Source organism: Semicossyphus pulcher, unplaced genomic scaffold, assembly GCF_022749685.1.
Source record: "Semicossyphus pulcher isolate SPU_LCO1_2020_fin unplaced genomic scaffold, fSemPul1.0.p SCAF_17, whole genome shotgun sequence".
NCBI lineage: Eukaryota > Metazoa > Chordata > Actinopteri > Labriformes > Labridae > Semicossyphus > Semicossyphus pulcher.
This window is the reverse complement of record NW_027211681.1, coordinates 22,196,866-22,206,754: the sequence shown is the minus strand read 5'-3', so window position 1 is coordinate 22,206,754 and position 9,889 is coordinate 22,196,866.

Below are 9,889 nucleotides of genomic sequence, written 5' to 3'. Positions count from 1 at the left end.
TATAATCCATCCATCCATTATCTATAGAGCTTATCCTGTTCAGGGTCGTGGGGGGCTGGAGCCTATCCCAGCTGCCATTGGGCGAAGGGCGGGGTACACCCTGGACTGGTCGCCAGTCAATCACAGGGCCGACACATAGAGATAGACAACCTTTCACACTCACACCCACACCTATGGGCAATTTAGAGTTGACAATTAACCTTACAAGCATGTCTTTGGACTGTGGGAGGAAGCTGGAGGGAACCCACGCATGCACGAGGAGAACATGCAAGCACCGCACAGAAAGGCCCACCTTGGCCAAGCTGGGGTTTGAACCGGTGACCTTCTAGCTGTGAGGCAACAGCGCTAACCACTGCACCACTGTGCAGCCCATAATATATAATATAATATATATTAATATTAATATATTAATTAATATTAATGTTCAGTGTTATTCTTCTTTGGTATGAGAGCAATTCCCACTGACTCTACGCAAAGCTATGCTAAGCAGTTAGCTGTTGCTGAATTTATAACAGCATTTTACACCGTTGTCTATTTATACATTAAACAAACCCAATATAACATTTGATTAGTGACCAAGTGGTGCTGGACAAAAAATTTAGTTAGGCCTATTTTTAGACAGTGCCAGGCTATCTGTTTCCCCTGATTCCAGTCTTAATGCTAAGCTAAGCTAACCAGTCTGCTGGCTGTTAATTTTAAGTAACATTTTCCACTTTTATTAAGCAAGATACAACATTTCAATGAGTGAGCACAAGAGGTTCTTGTTGAAATATTTAGTTAGGACTATGTTTTGACAGAGCCAAGCTAGCTGTTCCCTCTATGGGATAAGCTAACTGGCTGTTGGTAGTAATGTTAGCTTCATAATTAAGGTACAGGCATGAGAGTGGTATCAGTCCTCTTACATACACCTTGACAGACAGATCTTATTTCCAAAAATGTTTTACTGTTAAAATTTTAACTTATTTCTAACATCATCCCAATATGTTTAAAACATTAACAAAGAAAACTGAATTAAGAAACAAATTCTTATAAACAAAACTTGTATCACATTTCTCATCTCCATATTACAAGAGAAAAAGAGGAATAGGCCTGGGTCATGAAACAGTGGGTCAATAACCTTGTGAATTTCAAACTTAGACCTCCCTCAGCCAGTTAACTGGCTCAACGGGCAGTTACAAACAGGTTAAAACTTCATAGGTAATCTTCATGTACAGTATTTAATTAGTCATTGAGCTTTTTAAACTTGTCTCTGCATGTCTATTGAGAGCTTGTTCTTTGTAAGAAGGCGGAGAAGTTCACAGAAATGATATAGCTTGAGGTGGAGAGAGGATACTGAAACAGTTTGACACTTAAACATAAACACAGATCTGAGTAACGGCTGCAGGCATTTCACTCCACTCTCTCACTATCTCTTTGAAACAGCTGCAGGCATTTCACTCCACTCCCTCACTATCTCTTTGAAACAGCTGCAGGCATTTCACTCACTCTATCTCTTTGAAACAGCTAAAAAAGTGAAATATGACCTTGGTTCAAAACAAAACATTTACAAGAATTAAACCTCTCTGGTTTAAGTCAGCTTAAGCCCAAAGAACATGCTCACTAAGAACATAAACACTGGCAGAGTTGTCTTTTCAATTTTACAAATATTTAGATTTAAGTCAAAAATGATATAAATGACTTTCAATTTAGGCCTCTAGAAAAAATAACCTTTTGTATGTACCCCTTTAACTACATTGTGAATTCCGCTTTTAAGAATGAATTTTTCGTCCTTGCAAAGAAACGGAAGTGAAACACAGAAGTTGTTTCCTCAGAGATGAGGTCAACATGTGAAGGGAAGTTGACTTGACTGGTTGACGTTTTAGGTTGTGTGGGGGGCGGGCTTTCCAGATTGATCTCCCCCATGTTGTCCTGGGAAGAAAGAAAATACCAGCCAGTATCTTGCAAAAACATCAAATGCAGTATATTTGTAATTCATTTTCTCATTATTTCAATTTATGATTCACTTTTCCATTTCCCCCCTTTAACCATACTGATCCCCATACATCAAACACTCAACAACAAAAAGTTATAAGATAGGATCAAAAATAAATGTCGAGATTATAATAAAGTTAGATATTCAAAATGGATATTTCTCAATCATTTCGCTTTGTATCGCCACTTCCTCCTCATCTTCACTCGGGTCATCCCTACGTAGTAGAGGCATCTGGGTGTTATCTCCTGGCATCACAACACCAACCCATCTCAGTATCATAGCCTTTGCAAAAGTCAACATCAGTGTACAAAAACAAAACATCACACACAGTGATAGAATTACTGCCACCATAATCTGAACCAATATAGCTCCCATTGGTCCTAATTTGTCTTGCAACCAAGCATTAGCGGACCATCCAGCTCCTTCCGATGGACCAAACGCATCTATGACGCTAGTTATGTTGTCAGAGCTATCAGGAATCAAAGTGTAACAGGCATCTCCAGTCAGGTTTAAAGCTACACATAGGCCACCTTGTTTGGCCAAAATATAATCGAGAGCCATGTCATGTTTCAGCAACGTCAATCTGTGACTCTTCTGTGTATTTGACAAATATTCGAAACCTCTTATAGTCTCATTTGCAAAACCCTGTAGGGTGTAGGTGATATTATCAATATGATCAGCCAAGAATGTTACACCATACCACGGAAACAATCCTATACCCCATTAAGACCTGTGTGTTGGCAGATTTTAACAATGCGGTTTTTCAACAGAAACATCACAAACACCTTGGCTTTGCGGATGGTAAACGTCTCCTAGTCGCTGTTTAATTCCCAATTTTTGTAAAATCAATTTTACTGTTTTATCCACAAACTCTTTTCCATTATCTGAGGATATACGATCTGGGAGTCCCCATCTGCTTATAATCTCACGGCACAAAAACTTGGCAACAGACTGAGCATCTTTTCGCCTGGTTGGACATGCTTCAGGCCATCGCGAAAATCTGTCCACTACAACTAGCATGTATCTTTTGCCTCCAATAGGTTTTATCATGTCAACAAAATCCATAACCAATTTTCGCATGGGACCTGTCGGAGTTGGAATGTAACCGGGAGGAACCGTCACACCCCTCCGAACATTATTTTTTAGACAGATTGTACACCTGCCTATGACATGATCAATTTGTTCAAGCAAGTAAGCAAGTGCCCAAAAACCATACTCTTTCGTGATCTTTCTCCTAACTTCCCCCCTTGCAACATGGGCTAACCCATGTGCTTCTTGAACCATCAGACCTAGCAGGTCTGGGGGTGCCACCATCAGTCCCTCATGATTCCGCCACAGACCTGTAGAATCTTGAGTGGCACCTCGGTCTTGCCATAACTGTTTGTCTATCGCAGAAGCAGCTTCCTGCATTGCGATCACATCTCTCAGCGTGATTTTATCTTCCGAGTCCACCTCATGGGTGACCAGAAGAACCTTGCCCACTCTGTCTGCCCCTGTAACTGCTTTTGCAGCCTCGTCAGCCGCTTTGTTACCTTGTGTTACCCTTGACATGTTGGATTTGTGTGCCACGCACTTAGCTATTGCTATTTCTTTAGGTTTCATCATTGCATGCAACAATTTCATTATCTGAGCATGATGTTGTATAGGAGAACCATCTGTTTTCTTAAACCCTCGATTTTTCCAGCAACTGTATTTGATTAAGTTTTCTAAGTGTCTCCTGGTCCTGCTCTCTCTGATCCTGCTCCTTTTTTCGATATAGCTCAACGTGATGAGCTATATGATTTGTGTAAACACCTTTTGTCATGTTTCCCAGGCCAACCACCTCTGCCAGTTTGCTCCTCACTGGCAGGGGCAGCCCTTTCTGTAACTTAACTCGCAAAATGGATTGCTCCATTCGGTTTTGATCTGGGTCATTTCCTGTGACATTTCTCCACACCTGATGAACCCTCGACACATAGGCCCTTGGATTTTCCTTTAATCCCAATGGCTCAATGACAATATTATCAGGGTGTACATTTGTTGGGAATGTATCTTTAAGTGCTCCCCACATTCGATCTCTACTTATGGAAAACAACTCTGGATCATTTACTGCAGTTGCCACGTTTCGATTTAATCCTGCTTTCTGCAGAATTTCGTGCATAGCTGGGACCCCAAGGAGATCTGCCAAAAGTCTCTTAATATCTCCCATGGCAGGCTGCGTTCCAACAAAAACCTCTTCCAACTTTGCAATCCAAGGATGTGCGCCATCTTGCAGAATAGGTAACTTTTCGAGTATGTTTGACATATCTGTATTCTGCCATGGCTTGTACTCCAGATTCTGTCCCCGAATGATCACTGGACACTGCTTTTCAGGTCCCTTGTCCTTTCTTTGACGTAAGATATACCCCGAAGATCCTGACTTTTTAGGCTTCCTCTTCCGTATATCTTTCCTTTTCTTTCCTAGCTCTTGTAGTTGATCTTCCAATTCTTTTCGACTTTCTAGACTGTCAGCTTCATCCAGCTCCAAAAGGCATCTGTCTATTGCTTTCTCAATCTCCCTTAAACTCTGCCTTTCCTCTTCTCCTTGGACACTAGATGCTAATGGAAAAGAACTCGAAAGACCCTCGAGCTCAGAATCTCCATCACTATCTCCGTTTTCACTATCATCAGTGCTGTCTCTTTCTGGACTTAACTTCCTCAATGACTTGTCTCCTCTTCTCTCCGCTTTGGCCAACATCCGTCTGACCATTGGGTCATATCCACCAGCGGCCCCTTCTGAATCACTCTGACTGTCACCTCCCACTTGCATCCGTCTATATCTCTGGCCCCCCGAGCTGCCCAAACGTCTCTTTCCCTTCTTACTTTTGGAGCTAGGGTACATTTTTATGGTTGTTTTAGCTTTTCCTGTCTCTATCATACGCTCCTCATCATCATGGATGTGGTATTTACCCTCATGGGTAATCACTGGGAGCTGGGGATAAATGTCAATAAACTTCACCTCCTCCTCATAAGGTGGAGGCTTCTTTATTGGGGCTGTATGTGAGAAGGGTGCATTAACCTTAGCCATTAGCTTTTCTGTTTCCTTTACATTCTTTTCTATTTCTTTTGCACTTCTCTCCCTCCTTTCTTTTGCAGCTTCTAACATTTTCTGTCCCTCATTTTCAAACAACTTCAGAATGCCAAGCTCTATCCTTCTCTTTTCCTTACGTCTCTGTCCCTTTTTCCCTTTCTTTTGTCCTGCGTTATATGTGGACACAAGCACCTGCATCGTTTTAATTACATCTGGGTTAAGAGTCCCTTCCAAGGGCCAAGGTTGATCGATGTCAGGCCAACGCTTCTTCCATTTTTCCGACATCTCTGCGATACCTTTCACGAGGGGATTATTCTTCTGCACTACATCAACGGGGGTATTTGCTTTAGAAGCTTTAATGTCCATCTTTGGCATTGTAGCGACTCCCTTATATTTGTAAACCTCGAAGAAGATCAAAGGCATATTGATCATTTATTTATCACCCAATGCTCTAAACATCCACATTCATCACAAAATTGTCAAATAATTTCAATGTTCAAACTTGAATCAGCTCAGGTCAAAGTGAATCATGCTCAGACAATGAAACCAACATCCGGAACTCTCAACAGTACTTCAACCAAATCCGCCTTTCTACAAAATCAATTAAATCAGAGATACTCCCTTTAATTAATTAAATGTTGCAGTTGGTCAGTTCGTTGCCAAGTCTCCGTTCTGAATAATTGCAATGTGTAGTACTCTCATGTACTCTCATCAAAAGGAAAACACAATGGGGCTATGTGTAAACACACGCTAAATATGTATCAACAATTTTAGTTATAAATGAGTATATTTGCATATTGATAAATGTAAACACTTGTTAAAAGAGTTTGAGGATAAAATCGCACTAGCCTTGATCAAGCTGGATGCAGGATCTGCACACGCCGTCATCCGCGAGTTGCTCGATCAGCTGTGCTCTCGTCTGTCCTTTGGAGGATCCAAATTCAGACTCATTCCATCTTCTCTATCTCTTCCCCAGCTCTCATACGTCATAATTGAATAGAGGAAGAAAAAGAGAAAACAAAACAAGAGTTCAGTGTTTCATGATCAATCTAGATTCTTATAAACAATGCAATGATTACATTTGCATAGTTTAAACACATTTTCTGCCAACATTTTGTTGGGTTAAATTTATCACAACGGGTGTCCTCCCACAAGAGTTACTCTTTAAACAGCACCTTCTAACAGGCACAAATTTATTTTACTCTTCTCCAAACCAAATTCCTTATTTTTTACTTGCACGTCTTCTAAATTTATCAGACTTATTCTATTAATACAAAGGGTTGTCAATTTATGAATCAGAAGAGTAAATATTTTAGTGTGTTTTCATTCTAATAACGCTTTAAATCTTATTCCTCCTTCTCCTTCTCTCTATCTCTCAAGGAGAGAAGGGAGGGGGAGCTCACACTCTCCGTCCCAGAAAAAGCATGCTTATTGGTGCTCAAAATGATGTATCACCCCTTGCTCCGCCTCTCAAAATTTTAGCAAGGACTTCCAGATTATACTGACTATCAGAGAGTGAACATCCGGTCTAGACTCCCATCAGAGTCAAACCAACCCAGCATATTCAAGCATAAAATCAGGGACAAAGAATGCACACAAAAGCTCACATAGTATCCTCTAAATCAAATCAAATCAAATCAAATCAAATTTTATTTGTATAGCGCCAAATCATAACCAGGGTTATCTCGAGACACTTTACAGAAAGAGCAGGTCTAGACCGACTCTTTGTTAAGTTATTTAAAGAGAGGCCCAACATGAATCCACCATGAGTAGCACTTAGCAATTCGGCACATTGGCAAGGAAAAACTTCCTTTTAACAGGCAGAAACCTCGAGCAGAACCAGACTCATGTTGAACAGCCATCTGCCTCGACTGGATGGGCCGAAAATGGGATAGAAGGAGATGCAGGATAGAGACAGGCAAAGAGAGCAACAACAACATATGTTCTTGTTACCACAACAACATATGTCCTTGTTACATGAACAACAACAGACACATACTTATGGTTACAATGCCAATAATAGTGGTAGACTAGGGTGAGGATTGGCTAAATAAATAAATAAATAAATAAATTAGCGAGAGAAGCAGAGTAATGATAAAGGCTGAGGTAATCGTAATTGTAACAGTTGAAGTCAACAGGTCTACTATTAGCATTAGCAGCAACAATAATGATACTATGGGGAAGGCTGATGTTAGTAGTTGTTGCAGTCGAGCAGGTCCACAGCAGCAGGTGGTCTGCAGCAACGATCCCCAGGAACCTTCAAGACAAGGGAGCACAAGAATCAACAGGCAAGATACAAAGTCTATCCTTTAGCAGCTTCTCCTTCACTTTGAATAAGACTCTATACTCTTTAAACAGACAAATTATCTTCAAAATGCAATCACACACATACCCACACACACACACACAGGCAGAGAGAGAGAAATCGAGAAAGAGAGAGATCATACACCAATCAATCCGCTAATCCTATATGCAAATCAGAATTTGTTTCTCAACTCTGCCTGACTTTATCAGGAGATTTTCTTTTCCCTTCTTTTATTTATTTAAGTTTTTACACATGCTTTTATGAACAGAATGTCCTCAGTGGTCTCTCCACTCCTCCTTAGACACAGCAAAGGCTCGTATATTTTATCAGATGTATAAACGTCCTCTTTAGGCTCATATGTATTATCAAACGTCCTCTATGAGACTCATAGGTTTTTATCAAATTTACAAAACGTCCTTTATGAGGCTCATGGATTTTTATCACTAAAGAGGCAAAAATGTCTCTCCTTATTAGTTACTAAACCTCCTTTAACCAATCATAACTTCATATATTTCAACTTGATAAGGAGTCTATTCTATTTATCAATTGCACATAAACAAATACATTGCTCACACATAGGCAGCATACACCTGAAGTATCTGACCTGAGGTGGAAATGCTTACGTGGAGGATTCTGTAGAGTCCTGTGTAAGAGTCGTAAATATGTTCATGTGCTCTGTTTTTACAATGATGTAAAGGAACATAATGTACACTGAGAGGAGGTTCACTCCTTATTAGGTGATGCATTTAACGACCCCCAGTCTGAGGGTCTGAGGGTCCTTGTCCTGTTATGGTAAAGAAGAAGAAACATATACACACCCCCAACATATATAAGTGCATGTAGAACTGTAATTCGGGGAGACACTATTCGGCCGTGATGATCTCCCAGGTATTCATGAAACCTGTCTGATGCTGATTCTTTGATATAAACCTATGCTTATGTGCAATTAAATCAACGGTGTCAACGGAAGTTCTTTTCATCATCTGCGCATCATCGATGTCTGAGAAACAACACACCCACACAGACTAAAGACACTGTGGAACACACACACACACACACACACACACATACAGAGACTCAAGACAGCCGGCAAACAAAAAAAACCCCTCAAACTATCCTCCAAAAACACCAACAGCGCTTAATCCTAAAATTTATAGTCGACTCATTCACAAATTCCCTCTATTTTTATCAAAACCCTTCACTTTGGCCAAATTTTCTTCAAAAAAACAAAACAAGACGTCATTTAACACATTCCTTCACAATGCATGCTCACTGCACACTAGGCTTCAACTTCAACTTTATTTATTTGTCCCCAAAGGGCAATTTGTTTTGTAGCAAAGGCTCGCTCAGCCTTTCCTTTTTTCCCTTCTCTCAACTCTTTTAGGCCATTTTCTTTTCATTTCATTTTTCTTCTCTTTTTCTCTTATCTTAATCCAGGGCCCTTCTTTCCCTGTTTTTTATTTTATTTTATTTTATTTTATTTTTATTTTCCAAATTCGACTATCCCTTAAAGCTAACTTTCACTCAGTGTCTAATTTACACATGTCTTACCGTTAAGAAGATGTGGGCCCTGGCTTCATTAATCTTGCAGGGTTATTTAGCTCACTTACTGTTTCTAGTTTTGCTATTCTATACTTCATCTCGACACTAATTCTTCAATTCCTTAACTTCTTTAACTTCAACTCTTTAACTTCAACTTTTATTTCTTTAACTTCAACTTTTGTTTCTTGAACTTCAACTTTTATTTCTTTAACTTCAACTTTTGTTTCTTTAACTTCAACTTTTATTTCTTAAACTTCAACTTTTTTGTTTTTACTCTATGCACTACCCTATTTTGCATCTTTAACAATGCAATAAACCCCAATTTAGACGGAATATCACTTCAAACATCAGCACATCACAGCATGTCTGCATCAATGATTCTTTTTACAGTGCATCTAACCAGCTCAAACCCAACAGCATCATCGAGCCAACGCCCCAATATAAGTGAGAAAATACTCACCTAACCTAACAGCTGGAGAAGCCTACATCTGGATCCTGTTCGTGACGCCAATTTTCTTGTTGTTTCTCAGACATCGATGATGCGCAGATGATGAAAAGAACTTCCATTGACACCGACTTGATTGTATATAAGCATAGGTTTATTACAAAGAATCAGCATCAGACAGGTTTCATGAATACCTGGGAGATCATCACGGCCGAATAGTGTCTCCCCGAATTACAGTTCTACATGCACTGATATATGTTGGGGGTGTGTATATGTTTCTTCTTCTTTACCATAACAGGACAAGGACCCTCAGACTGGGGGTCGTTAAATGCATCACCTAATAAGGAGTGAACCTCCTCTCAGTGTACATTATGTTCCTTTACATCATTGTAAAAACAGAGCACATGAACATATTTACGACTCTTACACAGGACTCTACAGAATCCTACAGGTCAGATACTTCAAGGTCACGTACAGGGCAGTCATAAAGTCTGCAAACTCTTACAAAGTATCAGAATGATGGGATTTAAGGGGAGTGTATGGGTGTTGTTTCACTGTTTCACAGCATTGTTTTCA